This window comes from Nicotiana tabacum, chromosome 22, assembly GCF_000715075.1.
Source record: "Nicotiana tabacum cultivar K326 chromosome 22, ASM71507v2, whole genome shotgun sequence".
In the NCBI taxonomy this organism is placed as follows: Eukaryota; Viridiplantae; Streptophyta; class Magnoliopsida; order Solanales; family Solanaceae; genus Nicotiana; species Nicotiana tabacum.
Genome location: NC_134101.1, coordinates 16,497,529 through 16,516,781, shown reverse-complemented (window position 1 = coordinate 16,516,781; position 19,253 = coordinate 16,497,529).

The window sequence follows — 19,253 nt, the reverse complement described above, 5'->3', positions numbered from 1 at the left end:
ATTTATGATATTTTATTTGATCTTAATATCTTTTCTTGAGCCAGAGTCTGGAGGAAATAGATTCTTTACCTTCTCAAGGTAGGGGTAAGGTGCTCCTTCATTGATATCGCTAAGGTGGTATCACTTGTAACTTGTAAGCTATTAGGTGATAAATCACTATCGACAACTGCGATTTCAAGTACTTCGATGATACTATAAGTATTTGTTCGTATATGGATAATAGCGGAGAGTTATTGTTTACCCGAAAAATGGATAGAGTTGAATTTATATGTAGTTCTAAGGGTACGCGGTATAACTTGGTGTAGATCGTATAAGCGGAAATATCGAATATTGACTATCAAGAATGAAAATACAAACAAGGTTCAAGGGAGGATGGTTTATGAGTAAGCAAGATGAAAATAGTGTATAAAGCTCAAAATGATAATCTCTTAATATGGAGCATATGCACAGTATCTGAGTTATGGTGTCTTAATGTCTCAATGCTCCCTTACAGAGATAATAGCCATTCCTTTTATAATGGGGGATCCTACTTTAGATATAATTAAAAATATATAGTGGAGAACCATGATAAATCAATTTTTCCCTTTTTCCTGCCGAGATTCTCTCCTTTAGTGCGGTTGTAACGACTCTTGTCTATAGGCTCGATATTGACTTAAGCTCGATACTGAATCGAGCTCGATATTGATTTGAGCTCAATTTTGACTCGGGGCCCGGTATTGATTCGGGCTTAGCATTGGTCGGTCTTTGCTTCGCATCATGGTTCGATTTGGATTCGAGCTTGATAATGACTTCCAGCTCGGTATTGATCGATCCTTGAAACTCGAAGCTAGGTAACCCGACTTCAGATCTTATCCCGAAATTATGAAGACGCTCTTCGGTCCATTATGTTCCCATCTCGACCAGTCGTACGAAGGCCGAAATCGGTTTCGACCGTATATAGATATACCCCTCATTTCTCGAAAAGGATGTGGCGAGAAATGATATGATTTCCCAATGGCTCGACCAGATATACACTGACGTTTGCATCGAACCCCGACCATGATGTACATGATAGCTGTCCCGTCGGTTCCGTTTATCAAGGCATTAAATGCGTGTCAAACGGTGGTCTGTCACTGCCGATATTGAACCGTCATTCCCCAATCTATAAATAGCTTCTCTTTTTGACCTTTTATCACTTTTACATCTCTAGTTTCCAAATTTTCTAAGCTCTTTCTCGAATCTTCTGAGTTTATCTGCAAGCCTGTGATTTTTATTGCCAAATCTTCCTTCTGTGGTCTTTACTGCAAAACCTTTCTTCAAAACACCACATCTTTGTCATCTATTTCTATTCTCGATCTTCAAAGCCAAAATGGTGAAAACATCAAAAACCGTTTCTCAAAAAGAAAAAACTTCTTCTTCACAGCCTGCCGCCGACAAAACACCGGTGGAGCCACGACCTGAGGAGTGTGTTCTCGGGGCGTGTGTTCTTATCTCCGATTTTAAGGTCGAAAAAGGCTTGTCGGTTCCCAGCCGATACGAGCCAGTATCAAGGTATCTGTGTTCGATAACCGAGGGGCATCTCGAACAGATAAGGAAAGATTGCAACTGAGAGAACAAAGAAGTGGTAATCCCGTCTCCCGAAGAAGACATTACTACTCATGTGAAAGGGGTTTTAAGTGTGTATACTTACCCTTTCACGTTAGGTCCTCTCAACCATGTTATCATTGATTATTGCCGTCAATACCAAATAACCCTAGGCCAAATCCATCCTTTTTCTTGATGGATTGTTATTTTGATCCGTTTCTTTGTGAACAAAATCGAGGAGATGCCTTTCACCCTCGACCACCTCATTCGATTGTATAGCCCCCGCCTCTTTCGAGGCGGCTTAATAAAACTTTAGCGCCGGGCTACCAAGGTTCTGTTCTCGAGCATAGACGAGGACAAGGATCGAGGCTGGATGGGTAGGTTCGTTCGAGTGAAGACTTCAGACCTAATACCGGCCGAGAAGATGTCATTTCCCGAGGAGTGGAACATGAAGCATAAGTGTAACTCCGTTGTTATCCCCTATTGTTTTGCCCCTTCGTTTCTTTCTTACTGATATCCCCTTTTTGTGATGCAGTGGTTCCTTGGATGCTCGGTGCAGTTCCTGACCTTAAGAACTGGGTACAAGACCTGGCTTCGACCTCTACATACGCCGAGCGCTCATGGCGTGATTTGTCAAAGGGCCGATGGGAGGCCAAAAATCATGGTAAGTCTCTTTCTCGTATCTTTGATAGTTCTAACGAAGTGTTTTCCATATACGTAAATCAATTTTCTTGTGTGTAGGTCTGGGCAAAGATGCGATTTTGAGGCCCCCGTCCGGCGAGAAAGAGGCTTCGGCCTTTGTTCCAAAACTGGTGAAGGATAATAAGAGAAAAATGGCCTTTACTTCCGAAGACCCAAAATCGAAGACGAGGATGGCTCGTAAGCCGAGGAAAAATACCATCCCTTTGACCGACGAATCAGTTCGGCATCTAAGGGATAAAGACGAGGAAGAAGAAGACGATGGGTCCATACTGGAGGCCCGAGTGAAGAAAACCATTGATGCCTCAAAGGCAGCTGGATCGATGGTGGTTTGTGTGTCTCCGCCTCGAACTGAGGTGGTATTGGAGAAGGATTCGGGCAAAGTCCCCGAGTTAACGGAGGTCGAGGATGCCTCCCACCGAAGTCGACAACCGGTGGATATATCCGAAAGGGCTGATCCTGAAGCTCTCCGAACCGAGGAGAACGCCCCAAGCGACTCGCTTGGGGCAATAGTAATCGGAGACTCGCCTACTCCCCCCGCCTTTTCCGAAGGGGCGATTCGAGAAGCCCAAGCTTTGGTGGCCCTCGAGGTAGATGATCCTCACGAGGGAGAGGACCCTTTTTGTGATCTGTTTACCGGTATCAAGGATGCTGCCGGCCCTAGTGATGCATTGGGTCTTTTCCACGAAGTACAGCACGCTCTGAATCGGGTAAGCCTTAACTCACTTCATTGGTACCAACAGCACGCTCTGAATCGGGTAAGCCTTAACTCACTTCATTGGTACCACCTTCATGTTTGTTTTTCTTTTCTAACTTCTTTTCTTCTTTCTTTGCAGGCCGCGGCGGTTCATCGAGAAGCGTGTTCTCGATCTCGAGCTGAGCTGCGCCGGTACGAAGTAGACCTCCAACGGGTCACGGAAGAGAGGAACGCCCTTAGACTCCTCTTCGGGCAAAGGGAAGAAGCAATCAAGGACCTCCGAGCTGGTTTATCAAGACCAGACCGACCTGACCGAGCAGGTAATGATAATCTTAAAAACCCATGGGCTCGCTTCTGGAATAGTGGTTAATATTTCGATCTCACAGCTGCAGCAGAAGCTTGAGGTGATTGTGAAGCTTCGTGAAGAGGTCGATATGATAAGGGTGGAGACCTTGGGATGGAAAGATGGTATGGACCGTCTCGCCACAGAAAAAGAAACTGCTCGAGCCCAATTATCATCGGCTGAAAGCCAAGTTCAAGTCATGAAGGAGAAGAGCTCGGTCCAAGCAAGAACAATAGTGGAGCTCGAGGCTCGGTTGGCCTCCGAACTTGCCAAAGCCAAATCTGACGCTGAAAAAGCAAAGGCCAATACTGATGCATTCGTGGCCGTCTATCGGGCCGACGCTGAAGCCGCTCAGGTACAAGCAAGAGAGGCAGCCGAGACCGCAAAAACTCAAGCATATTGGACTGCTGAACTTGCCAAATGCCAATCTCGGAGGAAGACCCTCGAGGATATCCATGCTCGAGGTTTCGATCTCACCGAAGAGATAAAAAGGCTAAAGAGCTCGAAGACGATGCTGAAGCCTTGACTTTCGATGACGACGATGATGATGATGGGAGCAAGAGTGGGTTTGAGAGTGGGAAGGAGCCCTATGGAGAAGATACCGCCTCCGGAGATAACCAGGAGACTTAGAGTTTTTCCTATTTTTTGTGTAAGGTCCTTTTCGGACGTTGTAAACACTCTTGAATATATATAAAGATCTTTTCCTTTCCCGACTTGTTTCTGCTTTATTTTCTGCCTTGTGAAGATCTTATTTCATTCATGCCTTATGAAAGTTTTCATAAGTTCGAGGCTTTAGGCAATTTGATCGAATTCGGACCTTTATAGCCTTTATAACTGTCACGACCCAAAATCTTACCACAGTCGTCGTGATGGCACTTAGTCTCTAAGACTAGGTAAGCAGATTTCAATTACATTTTGAAGCCATTTTTTTTAATTAAATAAGTAATCAAAACTAACAACGAAACAAATATGAATATACAACCTCCCAAGACTGGTGGTACTGAGTCGCGAACTCTAACTGAATACATGGGATGATCACGGGGACCGAATATACAATACTGTTTGATTAATAATGAACAGTACAATGAAATGAAAAGACTCCAAGGGACTGCGACGACCAAGCAGCTCTACCTTGAATTCTTACGATCCCACTTAAACTCCGCCCAAGTACGATATCTCCAATACTTGGCTCTGCACAAAAATGTGTAGAAGTGTAGTATGAGTACACTACGGTCGGTACCCAGTAAGTATCAAGACTAACCTCAATGGAGTAGAGACGAGGTACAGTCAAGAAACTTACTAGTCTAATAACCTGTGCAAAATATGATATACAAAATAATAGGAAACAAATAACAATAATGGCAACATAAAACAACCAGTGATATGCACAGTAAGACAATAAAATCACCATTAATATCGCTCATCAATTGATAAATACAATTACACCCAGTTAAATCAAGTTCTTCAATTAAATATCTTTCGTATATAATTCTGTTACGCGACGCCTTCCCGAAATTCCTTGGAAGGGCGACGTAAGGCTAAGCAACCGATGTGTGTGCGGCTGCTATGCGCCAACTGAGGTCCTCGCCGTACGCTAGACTAGATTGTCAGTGCCGTACGGGAAGACCAATGTCGTGAGCAATTGAGCAGCGGAAAATGAGCAATTGATAATGAAAGCTGATGATTGTATTGATGATGATGAAAGCTATTACAAGATGCAATACGGTGGCGAGGGGGGGACACTAGGGGGGGAGACACCAGTACTGAGAATTGTTTGAATGCTTTGGTCCCCTTAATAATGCTTAAAAAAAATAAACCAAAGTTACATGAGTTGACCTAAGAAAGCTATAGAAGCACACTGAAAATGAATGAAGTAAAACTACTCTATAATTACAATGAAAAGGACTTAGTCTTCTATGGAAGTAAGTCCGATGGCAACAACTTTGTCTTGAGCAGCAGGGTCTGCGCACGCATTGCTGTAGGCGCGCGCGACACTATTTGGATCTGCCAGCGGCTGGGCGCTGGTGCTTGGCATTGGATCTGCGCGCGGGGCACTGTCTGTGCTTGCGGCGCTTTTGCAACATGATGGTTTGTGCGCGCGGCATTGTCGGTGCGCGCGACACTGATGGCATTCGCTAGCCGCTTGGCGCTGACACTGATTATCGGTGGGGCGACAGAGGTGCATGCGCGCTTGTCACTTGGCGCTGCCGAGACCACGGGGCCAACCGTGGTGCTAGGCATTGGGAGGCTTGCCGGGACGCTACGGGGCACGTCCAAAGGGTCATGGGTCGATGATGGAAAGTAGCCCATGACATTCTCCCCCACCTGAGTTGGCGACGTCCTCAGAGCCTTACCTGCAGGATGATGATGATTGTTCATGCTCTTGTTGGCTGTGAGGTCTGTCCCCCTCAGTGTTGTGATATGTCTTTCTGAATGATCTTCCATGTATTTTTGAAATGACCTGAGGCGGCTGACATGGAAGACTGGATGGATTTTCCACCAGGCTGGTGTGTCCAGCTGGTATGTGGATTTTCCGATGCGCCTTTCAATCAAAAAGGGTCTGATGTATTTTTGCAATAGGCGAGGATCTTGGGTCCTCTTTGCAAACAAGTTCCGCACCGGGGTTCTTACCATCACTTTGTCCCCTGCTTGATGTTGGGCAAAGCGAAGGTTTTGTTCGGCATACCTCGTTGCCCTCTCTTGGGCTTTGACAAGATAGCTCCGCACTATCTTCAAAGTTTGCTCCCATTATGTTGAGAAACTGGCAGCTCGATGAGATGATGGCATGTTTGGTACATTCACATTTTGTGGGAGTAGCGGTTGCTGTCCGGTAACAATTTCAAAAGCGCTTTTGTTTGTATGGGCGCACATTTGTGAATTGAAACACAGCTGAGCAGCTTCCAGAAGCTTCACCCAATATGTTTGTGACCCGGTTGCAAATTGGCAGAGATATTCCTCTAGCATGTCATTGAACCGGTCTGTTTGATCATATGTTTGATGATGATGATGGTTTGAGTTGTAACTCAATTTGGATCCGAGGCAACTGAAGAGTTGGGTCCAAAATTTGCTAGTGAAGCGTGGGTCGCAGTCACTAATGATGTTGCTGGGCATACCCCAATGTTTGACAACATGAGAGAAGAAGAGTCGATCCGTATCTTCTGTCGATATGTTCTGTGGGGCTGCGATGAAGGTAGCATACTTGGAAAATTGGTCTACTACCACCATGATGGTTGCATGATTTCTGACCTTGGGTAATCCTGTGATGAAATTCAGGGAAATGCTTTCCCAAGGTCTCTGTGGGACAGGTAGCGGCTCCAAGAGTCCCGCTTATGCTGAGTGATCTGACTTGTCCTTTTGGATTGCTTGACAAGTCTTCACATGATGAGGGACGCCATGAGCTGTTGGACGCCGATGATCTGATGTCTGTTTGATGATGTTGAGGGCAGCTGGAACCGTAGGTTCAAGTCTGTTGGTTCCTTCCTTTAACTGCATGGCCGTGATGTTTCCAGCGGCCATCTTCATGGGTATGCACGGTATGGTGCGGGGTTTGGCCCCGTTGTCTCCCATCATGTTGGCATATGGTACCGGGATGGTGTTGGTCTGCCTGAGGAATTCCAATCCCACTAGCAGTTCGAAGTCATCTATGATAGCTATTTGTAGGTTGAATATTCTCTTGTATGGGCCAAGCTTGATTGGCACTTATTTGGCTATTCCACTCACTTGCTGAGATGGAGAGTTGATAGCCTTGACACGACCCTTGCATTTTTGCACTGCTAGACCGAGGCGTTGTACCTGAGTTGAGGCCAAGTAGTTGTGGCTAGCACCCGTGTCTATCAATGCCTGAATAGGTCTGCCGTTTACTTTCATGTGAATGAACATTAGGGTCCTCTTTTGCGATGAGGGAGGCCTCTCGTCCGCCTTTCTTTTCCCTTTCTTGTCGATTGGGAATGCGTTCTTCTTGGGGTGGCCAACACTGGTTCCCGCCAAGGTATCATGAATGGAGCCAACAAATACGTTGAAGGCACCTACTTGTTCTGCGCCGACTGAGCCGTCCTCATCTGACTCATCATCGTCAATAGTTTGTTGAGCATTGATTTGTGTATTGGGGCATTGATTGTTCCAATGTTCCCCGCCGCAATGACGACATTCTGATGGGGGCTTTCTCCCCTGATTGTTGTTGATTGATGCAGCACTGTTGCTGCTTGAGGAGGGAGTCTTAGATTTGGATGCACCTCGATCTCCTTCGTTTCTGTTGGGGCCACCGTTGCTAGGTTGGCTATAGTTGTATCCCCCTCGGACAGGCGGCTGGGGCCTTTCCTTCTGAGTTTCCAACTGATAATCCCCAAGGCACTCTGTAGCTTGAATGGCCTTGGGCAGGGTATCTACCAGTTGTCTTTGCGGCTCTATACGAGCATGAGGTTTCAAACCGTCTATGAATGCGAACAGTTTGTCTTTGTCCCCCATATCCCGTATGTTTAGCATGAGTGTGGAGAATTCACACACGTAGTCCCGCACCGACCTGGTATGGCGAAGTTCACGCAACTTTCTCCGTGCATTGTATTCCACATTTTCGGGGAAGAACTGCAGGCGTATGGCTGCCTTCAGTTCTGCCCATGTGTTGAGAGTATCTTCACCGGCCCTAATGGCTTCGTATTTGAATCGCCACCAGAGTTTTGCATCGCCTTGAAGATACATGGCAGCAGTTGCTACCTTTTTGGATTCTTCCAACTGTCCAACGACATCGAAGTATTGTTCGATGTCGAAAATGAAGTTTTCCACTTCTTTAGCATCCCGGGCTCCGTTGTATGGCTTGGGCTCCGGAATTTTCAGCTTTTGTGGCATGGGGGCAATGTTCATGGCACCCCTGATGTGGTTTTTGCCTCCTTTGAGCAGGCTTTGAAGGGCATCATTGACAACATTGAGCTGGCTTGTCAAGTTGTCTATGGTTTGCTGCATGACGGTCAGTCTATCTTCCTCTAGTTCCCGATGGGCTAAATCCTCGGCACTCTCCTGTTGGAGGTCCTCGAATTTGCCATGAATTTGATTGCCTTGACGGCAGCCGTTTCCCGATCTTCCTCAGATTCGTGACTGATGTTTGCTATGTCAATTTCTTCCTGCCACATTCTGCGGTCCAGGTCATCCAACCTTTGCACTAGGCTGGTTTTTAGATCAGGCAACGTATCCACGATGGGCCGTAATGCGTCAACCGTCTCTTCTAGGGTCGTGATGCGATCCCCGTAATTCACCATGGTCAGAAATGGTGATAATGATGGCAATGAGTTCCCTTGTCCGATGCCGAGCCTAGGCTCTGATACCAACTGTTATACGACGCCTTACTGAAGTTCCTTGGAAGGGCGACGTAAAGCTAAGCAACCGATGTTAGTGCGGTTGCTATGCGCCAACTGAGGTCCTCGCCGTAAGCTAGACAAGATTGTCAGTGCCGTACGGGAAGACCAATGTCGTGAGAAATTGATGATGAAAGATGATGATTGTATCGATGATGATGAAAGCTATTACAAGATGCAATGCGGTGTCGGGGAGGGAGGGGGGGAAGACACCAGTACAGAGAATTGTTTGAATGCTTGAATGTTTGAATGCTTTGGTCCCCCTTAATAATGCTTAAAAAAAATAAACCAAAGTTACATGAGTTGACCTAAGAAAGCTGTAGAAGCACACTGAAAATGAATGAAGTAAAACTACTCTATAATTACAATGAAAAGGACTTAGTCTTCTATGGAAGTAAGTCCGATGGCAGCAACTTTGTCTTGAGCAGCAGGGTCTAATCGCGCTTTGCTGTGGGCGCGCGCGACACTATTTGGATCTGCCAGCGGCTGGGCACTGGTGCTTGGCATTGGATCTGTGCGCGGGGCACTGTCTGTGCTTGCGGCGCTTTTGGCAACATGATGGTTTGTACGCGCGGCATTGTCGGTGCGCACATCACTGATGGCATTCGCCAGTCGCTGGGCGCTGGCACTGCTTATCGGTGGGGCGACAGAGGCGCATGTGGGCTTGTTACTTGGCGCTGCCGAGACCACGGGGCCGACCGTGGCGCTAGGAATTGGGAGGCTTACCGGGACGCCACGGGGCGCGCCCAAGGGGTCATGGGTCGATGATGGAAAGCAGCCGTCGGTTCCCGGGGCATGTGTTCTTACCTCCGATTTTAAAGGTCGACAAAGGCTCGTTGGTTCCCAGCCGATACGAGCAAGTATCGAGGTATCTGTGTTCGATAACCGAGGGGCATCTCGAACAGATAAGGAAAGATTGCAACTGGGAGAACAATGAAGTGGTAATACCGTCTCCTGAAGAAGACATTACTACTCATGTGAAAGGGTTTTTAAGTGTGTATACTTACCCTTTCACGTTAGGTCCTCTCGACCATGTTATCATTGATTTTTACCGTCAATACCAAATAATCCTAGGTCAAATCCATCCTTCTTCTTGGCGGATTGTTATTTTGATCCGTTTCTTTATGAATAATATCGAGGAGACACCTTTCACCCTCGACCACCTCATTCGATTGTATAGCCCCCGCCTCTTTCTAGGCGGCTTAATAAAACTTCAGCGCCGAGCTACCAAGGTTCTGTTCTCGAGCATAGACGAGGACCAGGATTGAGGCTGGATGGGTAGGTTCGTTCGAGTGAAGACTTCAGACCTAATACCAGCCGAGAAGATGCCATTTCTCGAGGAGTGGAACATGAAGCATAAGTGTAACTCCGTTGTTATCCCCTATTGTTTTGCCCCTTCGTTTCTTTCTCACTGATATCCCCTTTTTGTGATGTAGCTGTTCCTTGGATGCCCGGTGCAGTTCCTAATCTTAAGAACTGGGTATAGGACCTGGCTTTCGACCTCTATATATGCCGAGCACTCATGGCGTGATTTGTCAAAGGGCCGATGGGAGGCCAAAAATCATGGTAAGTCTCTTTCTTGTATCTTTGATAGTTCAAATGAAGTGTTTTCCATATACGTAAATCAATTTTCTTGTGTATAGGTCTGGGCAAAGATGTGGTTTTGAGGCCCCCGTCCGATGAGAAAGAGGCTTTGGCCTTTGTTCCAAAACCGGTGAAGGATAATAAGAGAAAAATGGCCTCTACTTCCGAAGACCCAAAACTGAAGACGAGGACGGCTCGTAAGCCGAGGAAGAATACCATCCCTTTGACCGAAGAATTAGTTCGGCATCTAAGGGATGAAGACGAGGAAGAAAAAGACGATGGGTCTGTACTGGTGGCCCGAATGAAGAAAACCATTGATGCCTCAAAGGCAGCTGGATCGATGGTGGTTTGTGTATCTCTGCCTCGAACTGAGGTGGTATCAGAGAAGGATTCGGGCAAAGTCCCCGAGTTAACGGAGGTCAAGGATGCCTCCCACCGAAGTCGACAACTGATGGATATATCCGAAAGGGCCGATCCTGAAGCTTTCCGAACTGAGGAGAACGCCCCAAGCGACTCGCTTGGGGAAATAGTAATCGGAGACTCGCCTACTCTCCCCGCCTTTTCCGAAGGGGCAATTCGAGAGCCCCAAGCTTTGGTGGCCCTCGAGGTAGACGATCCTCACGAGGGAGAGGACCCTTTTTGTGATCTGTTTACCGGTATCGAGGATGCTGCCGGCCCTAGTGATGCATTGGGTATTTTCCACGAAGTGCAGCACTCTTTGAATCGGGTAAGCCTTAACTCACTTCGTTGGTACCACCTTCATGTTTGTTTTTCTTTTCTTCTTTCTTCGCAGGCCGCGACAGTTCATCGAGAAGCGTGTTCTCGATCTCGAGCTGAGTTGCGCCGGTACGAAGTAGACCTCCAACGGGTCACGGAAGAGAGGAACGCCCTTAGACTCCTCTTCAGGCAAAGGGAAGAAGCAATCAAGGACGTCCGAGCTGGCTTATCAAGACCAGACCAACCTGACTGAGCAGGTAATGATAATCTTAAAAACCCATGGGATCGCTTCTGGAACAGAGGTTAATATTTCGATCTCACAGCTGCAACAGAAGTTTGAGGTGATTATGAAGCTTCGTGAGGAGGTCGATATGATATGGGCGGAGACCTTGGGATGGAAAGATGGTATGGACCGTCTCGCCGCAGAAAAAGAAACTACTCGAGCCCAATTATCATCGGCCGAAAGCCAAGTTCAAGTCATGAAGGAGAAGAGCTCGGTCCAAACAAGACAAATAGAGGAGCTCGAGGCTCGGTTGGCCTCCGAACTTGCCAAAGCCAAATCTGATGCTGAAAAAGCAAAGGCCAATGCTGATGCAATCGTGGCCGTCTATCGGGCCGATGCTGAAGCCGCTCAGGTACAAGCAAGAGAGGCAGCCGAGACCGCTAAAACTCGAGCACATTGGGCTGCTGAACTTGCCAAATGCCAATCTCGGAGGAAGACCCTCGAGGATATCCATGCTCGAGGTTTCGATCTCTCTGAAGAGATAAAAGGGCTAAAGAGCTCGAAGCCGATGCTGAAGCCTTGGCTTCCGATGACGACGATGATGATGATGGGAGCAAGAGTGGGTCTGAGAGTGGGGAAGAGCCCAATGGAGAAGAGACCGCCTCCGGAGATAACCAGGAGACTTAGAGATTTTTCTATTTTTTGTGTAAGGTTCTTTTCGGACGTTGTAAACACTCTTGAATATGTATAAATATCTTTTCCTTTCCCGACTTGTTTCTGTTTTATTTTCTGCCTTGTGAAGATCTTATTTCATTCATGCCTTATGAAAGTTTTCATAAGTTCGAGGCTTTAGGCAATTTGATCGAATTCGGACCTTTATAGCCTTTATAACTGTCACGACCCAAAATTCCACCACAGTCGTCGTGATGGCACCTAGTCTCTAAGACTAGGTAAGAAGATTTCAATTACATTTTGAAGCCATTTTTTAAATTAAATAAGTAATCAAAACTAACAACGAAATAAATATGAATATACAACCTCCCAAGACTGGTGGTACTGAGTCGCGAACTCTAACTGAATACATGGGATGATCACGGGGACCGAATATGCAATACTGTTTGATTAACAATGAACAGTACAATGAAATGAAAAGACTCCAAGGGACTGCGTCGACCAAGCAGCTCTACCTTGTATTCTTACGATCCCGCTTAAACTCCGCCCAAGTCCGATATCTCCAATACTTGGCTCTGCACAAAAATGTGCAGAAGTGTAGTATGAGTACACTACGGTCGGTACCCAGTAAGTATCAAGACTAACCTCAATGGAGTAGAGACGAGGTACAATCAAGAAACTTACTAGTCTAATAACCTGTGCAATATGATATACAAAATAATAGGAAACAAATAACAATAATGGCAACATAAAACAACCAGTGATATGCACAGTAAGACAATAAAATCACCATTAATATCGCTCATCAATTGATAAATACAATTACACCCAGTTAAATCAAGTTCTTCAATTAAATATCTTTCGCATATAATTCTTATGAATAAAACTCTTTTTCTAATATAATTTCCTCAAATAAACATCTTTCGAATATAAAAATTCTTTCACTAAATCTCTTCAAATATAATTCTTTCATATAATTCCCTTTGAATTAAAATTCTTCCAAATAAATATTTTGAATATAATTCTTCCAATTAAAAAGTCACTATGTGATACCTCATTTCATAATCATAAAAATACGGGTCTCACCCCATTTTCATCTTTTCATGGCACTTCGTGCCCATAAATAAATCATCATATTTTTCCGGCACCTCGTGCTCACTTTTCATATCACTGCTGCACGGACAATTCACGTGCCAATATTATTATCATCATTGTATATAAGATCCGTATGATCAATTTATTTTCAATAAAGTAAGGTAAAAATCTTTAAATCAAGTAAGAAATAAACAAAAAGATAAGTTTATTTTAGAAATCGTTGGATTGAAGAAAATGACATTTTCATTAAAATAAAGTATCAGATAAACTACTGATTTGGATATAAAATTTATTAAATTAAAACATACTAAAATTTTTTTCACTTAAAACAACTCAATCATCAAAACAAGTATAACCCTAAAATACAAATCCTCAAAGTCTCGTACGAAAAAGTCAAGGTCAACACAATATATCAAGAAATACAAAACACTTAATATTAAGTGAAATAATACATCACGGAGAACACAAGAATTTATAAATTTCGGAAAAACAAAATAACCAAAGGCAAGTACAGTCATAGAGGAATATCAACAAAAGGGCACTCCCGAGGTACCGCCTCGTAGTCCCAAATCATAAATAAATTTACAATCTTTCATTTCCTTATATCACCTCGGGAGCCTTCACATTAAATTTTTAAAGAAATTATTTTTTTTCCAAAATAGCATCCCACGTTTTAGCCAGCCTTATCATACCTCATGACTTCTAGTAGTTCCCCTACTAGCCACGTGTTTCAAGCCACCCTTATCTCACCGCATGCGTTTCAACACCCTGACCTTATATATCGCATGACTTCTAGTAGTTTCCCTACTAGTCACGCGTTTCAAGCCACCCTTATCTCACCGCATGCGTATCAATATCACAATATTTCACAAATCGTACCCCAAGTGCCCAAATATCACAGCATAATACAACTTGCACCTCAAGTGTCCAAATATTACAACATATCACAAATTACACATCAAGTGCTCAAATATTACAACATATCACAAATTGCACATCAAGTGCTCAAATATTACAACATATTATTTTTCCACAATAAGGAGCCACAACTCAACCATAATGTGCACAACATCTTAACAAAATGTTCGGGAGTGAACAACTCAACCGAATAATATTTCACAATTTGGCACTTTACCTCAATATGATTCACGGCCTTTATAATTCAATACCAAATTTTCAACAATGTAAACTGAAAAGTAATTCATCCAGGAACAACACCTCTTTTAAATCACAACTTCAGAAAATAAATAGATTTATTCATCTTATTAACTAAATTTTCCATTTAAATTATCTGTAGGTAAAATCAATAATGAAAGTATTTTCCATAAAAATGGCAACTCAAACAAACACAGAGTTCACATAAAAGTCAAGTGGCAATCACATCAAATTATCATATAAAAACAACCTCGGCAAACAAGGAACGAGGTATGACAATAAGGGATTTAATAAGTTACAATAATTTTCCAACTTAATACTTAAGGCGTCTACAAATTTCAACCAATATAATTTGCACATATAAACCAAGTACGTACTCGTCACCTCGCGTACATGGTTTTCAATTACATAATTTCCACATAAGACTCAATGCCTAAGGAAACATTCCCCCACTCGAGGTTAGGCAAGATACTTACCTTATTGAAGTTATGCCGATATTCCAAAATTGACTTCTCACTTGAATTGACCTCCGGACAGCTCAAATCTATCCAATTCAATTGTATAACTTCATTAAAATTCATCGGAAACAATTTCTGATAATAAAACGTCGACTTAAAAATTTATTCTAAAAAGTCAACAAAAGTCAACGTGGGGCCCGCCTCTCGGAACCCGACAAAATTTTCATGAAATCCGAACACCCATTTCGATACGAGTTCAACCATACCAATTTTATCGAATTCTAATAACAAATCGACCTCCAAATCTTAAATTTAGACCAAGAGGGTTTTCACAATTTATTCAACTAAATTCACCGATTAAATGTTAAAAACAACCATGAATTCGGGTAATTTAACCAATATTGAGTTAAGAACATTTACCCCGTTGTTTTCCTTGAAAAACTCCCGAAAATCGCCTCTTCCCGAGCTTCAATCCGTCAAAAATTACTTAAACTCACTGCCCACGGATTTCTTCTACGTGATCGCAAACTTCCTCACAATTTCAACACTGCCAAAATTAACTCTACGCGATCGCAGAAAGTCCTACGCGATCGCGAAGCACTGACTCCGCTACCCTACGCGATCGCGAAGCATTAAGCGCGTTTGCCCAGCTCCTCCCTCTGTTCCTCTTCGCGAACGCGGCCTTAGCCACGCGTTCGCATGACACAACTTGCCCAACCTACGCGATCGCGGACTTGCCCACGCGATCGCATAGAACAAATTTTTCTGTTGCCCAATTAAGCCTACGCGATCGCAATCCCATTCACGCAATCGCATAGAACAAAGTCTCCTATGCCCAAATTACTCTACGCGATCGCAAACGGACTTACGCGATCGCGTATAAGGAAAATTAGAAGAAAATGCCAGCAGCTATCAACTATTTTTCAAAGGTCAAAAATGATCCGTTAGCCGTTCGAAACTCACCTGAGCCCCTTGGGACCTCAACCAAATATACCAACGGGTCCTAAAACATCATACGAACTTAGTCGAATTCTCAAATCACCTCAAGCAATATCAAAACGACGAATCGCACCCCAAATCAAAATCTATGAACTTGAACTTATCAAATTTTATATCCTGTGTCGAAACATATTAAATCAATTCTGAATGACTTCAAATTTTTCACACAAGTCATAATTGACATAACAGAGGTATTCAAATTTTCAGAATCGAATTTCGACCCCGATATCAAAAAGTCAACCCCCGGTCAAACTTCCCCAAAATTCATCTTTCGCCATTTCAGACCAAATTCCTTTACAGACCTCCAAATAATTTTTCGGACATGCTCCTAGGTCCATAATCACCATACAGAGCTATTGACATCATCAAAATTCTATTCCGGAGTCGTTTGCTCAAAAGTCAACTCTCCGGTCAACTATTTACATTTAAGCTTCTAAATAAGGATTGTTCTTTTTCTTAAATTTCGTATCTTCAGTAAACCAAACTTGACCACACCCACGGGTCATAATACATATTGCGAAGCTGCTCGAGATCTTAAGTCACTGAATGGGGTGTTAATTCTTAAAATAACAAGTCGGGTCGTTACAATAACCCGAGTGGGTGTTTGCTCAAACTTGAAGCGGTGTAGCTCGTAGGCTTTATGGTCGAGTTAGTGCTTCGCTCTAAATCGAAGTAATAGTTAGTCCGTAATCTTTTATTGGTCGTGTGAGTGTTTTTCTTGAATTCGAAGTAAGTTAGCCCGTAGGCTTAATAGTTGAGTGAGTGTTTTTCTCGAACTCAGAATAATTGTTAGCCCTTAGGCTTAGTAGTCGAGTGAGTGATTGCTCGAACTCGATATAATTGTTAGCCCTTAGGCTTAGTAGTCGAGTAGGTGATTGCTCGAACTCGAAGTAACAGTAGCCCTTAGGCTTAATAGTTGAGTGAGTGATTGCTTGAACTAGAAGTAAGGTAGTCCGTAGGCTTAGTAATCGAGTGAGTGATTGCTCGAACTCGAAATAATAGTTAGCCCGTAGGCTTTATAGTCGAGTGAGTGATTTCTCGAACTCGAAGAAAGGTAGCCCGTAGGCTTTATTAGTCGAGTGAGTGTTTTTCTCGAACTCGGAATAATTGTTAGCCTTTAGGCTTAGTAGTCGAGTGAGTGATTGCTCAAACTCGAAGTAAGAGTAGCCCATAGGCTTAATTAGACGAGTGAATGATTGCTCGAACTCGAAGTAAGAGTAGCCCTTAGTCTTAATTAGTCGAGTGAGTGCTTTGCTCGAACTCAAAGTAAGGTAGCCCGCAGTCTTAATAGTCGAGTGAGTGTTTTTCTCGAACTCGAAATAATTGTTAGCCCTTAAGCTTAGTAGTCGAGTGATTGATTGCTCGAACTCAAAATAATAGTTAGCCCGTAGGCTTAGTAGTCGAGTGAGTGATTGTTCGAACTCGAAATAAGAGTAGTCCTTAGGCTTAATATTCAAGTGAGTGATTGTTAGAACTCGAAGTAAGGTAGCCCGTAGTCTTAGTGTGGGGTTTGGCATCGTTGATTTTTCGATTGGCAGTCTCGCTTTATGGGGTAGTGGTTGGCCCTTAAGCCTGTTTGCGTAATAGATGAAATAGTGGATGGGTTCTGAGACGTGAGATATCGGCAAAGAAGACATTTCTCTTTATGTCGTAATACATGTTTTCATGTTTTGTACCAGGGATTGAGCAAACTACACGAGCATGGAAGTAAGCAAACTACACGAGCATGGTTCATTTTGACCATTTTGGCTCTTACAATTTTTCCTATCGAAACCCTGTTGTTATGAAGTAACTTCCTTGCATCAAACTTGACATATGAACTTGATATATTTGAGGGTAACGCACCCCACTATTCGAGGTTGATTGTAAATAGGCCTCGGATACTGTTGAATTGTTCTAAGTTAGCATGATCAGTGGTTGACTTATTAAAAACCTTGCCGGAAAACCCATCTGGGATAAAATCGGTCTAAGGGAAAAAGAGTGCAACACGTGCTTTCAGGCCTAAGGTTTTGTGTTGAATAACCCATTCATGTTCTTGGTCGAACTCCTGCAAGGGTTAGTTTCGAAGTATAAACGAACATGGGAGGATCATACCTTAGCAGTAGTATCATTTTAGGTGCGACACGTTCTAATTGCTTGGTAGTTGTTTTCCGTTTATAACACCGAGCTTGTAGGATCCTTTACCGACGATTTCGAGTACCCGATACGGTCTTTCCCAATTTGGACCCAGTTTTCCTTCATTTGGATTTCGGGTATTGAGGGTGACTTTCCTTAGCACTAAGTCCCCAATTTTAAAATGGCGAAGACTGTTTCTTCGATTATAGTATCTTTCGATCCGTTATTTTTGGGCGGCCAATCGGACGAGAGCGGCTACTCACTTTTCATCCAATAATTCGAGGCTAGTATTCATAGTCTCGTGATTTGACTCTTCCGTTGAATGTCGAAACCTCGCACTGGGTTCCCCTACTTCGACTGGAATCAAGGCCTCAGAACCATATACTAAGGATAACAGGGTTGCCCCCGTACTGGACGTTGATGTTGTTCGATATGCCCAAAGGACTTCGGGTAAAATTTCTCTCCATTTCCCCTTAGTGTCGTTCAACCTTTTCTTTATGTTTTGAATGATAGTCTTGTTCGTAGATTCTGCCTGTCCGTTCCCACTAGGGTGGTACGACGTTGTTAATATCCTTTTTATTTTATGATCTTCCAGGAATTTCATCACCTTGCTGCCGATAAATAGTTTTCCATTGTCACACACTATTTCAGCGGGTATCCCAAATCGACATACGATGTGATCCCAGATGAAGTCTATAACCTCTTTCTCTCTTACTTTCTCGAACGCCTGTACCTCAACCCATTTAGAGAAATAGTCAGTCATAAATAAAATAAACTTAGCTTTACCTGGGGCCGACGGTAGAGGGCCGGCGATGTCCATCCCCCATTTCATAAATGGCCATGGGGATAAGACTGAATGAAGTTATTCTCCGGGCCGATGGATCATCGGTGCAAACCTTTGGCATTTATCACATTTTCGAACAAACTATTTAGTGACTTTTTCCATGCTATACCAATAGTATCCTGCTATGATGATTTTGTGAACCAGTGATTCGGCGCCGGAGTGGTTCCCACAAGTGCCTTCATGGACCTCTCGTAAAACATAATCGGTATCCCCTGGTCCTAAGCATTCTGCCAATGGTCCATCGAATGTCCTTCCGTATAACATTCTATCTTCAGCCAATGTGAATCGAGCAGCTTTGGTTTGTAGGGTCCTTGAATCTTTAGGGTCCGATGGGGGCTTTCCGTTCTTCAAGTATTCAATATATTTATTCCTCCAATCCCAGGTTAAGCTTGTAGAGTTTACCTCGGCATGACCTTCCTCGATCACGGATTTCGAGAGTTGAATGACAGTCCCCGAGCTGAACTCGTCTTCCTCGACCGACAACCCCAAATTTGCAAGTGCATCGGCCTCATTGTTTTATTCTCGAGATACATGCTGTAAAGTCCATTCTTTGAAACGGTGCAAAGTTACCTACAGTTTGTCCAAATACCTTTGCATTCTATCCTCTTGAACTTCGAAGGTTTTGTTCACTTGGTTCACCACTAGTAAAGAGTCACACTTGGCTTCAATGACATTTTCTCCAAAGCTTTTGGCTAGTTCGAGACCTGTAATCATGGCCTCGTACCCTGCCTCATTGTTAGTCAA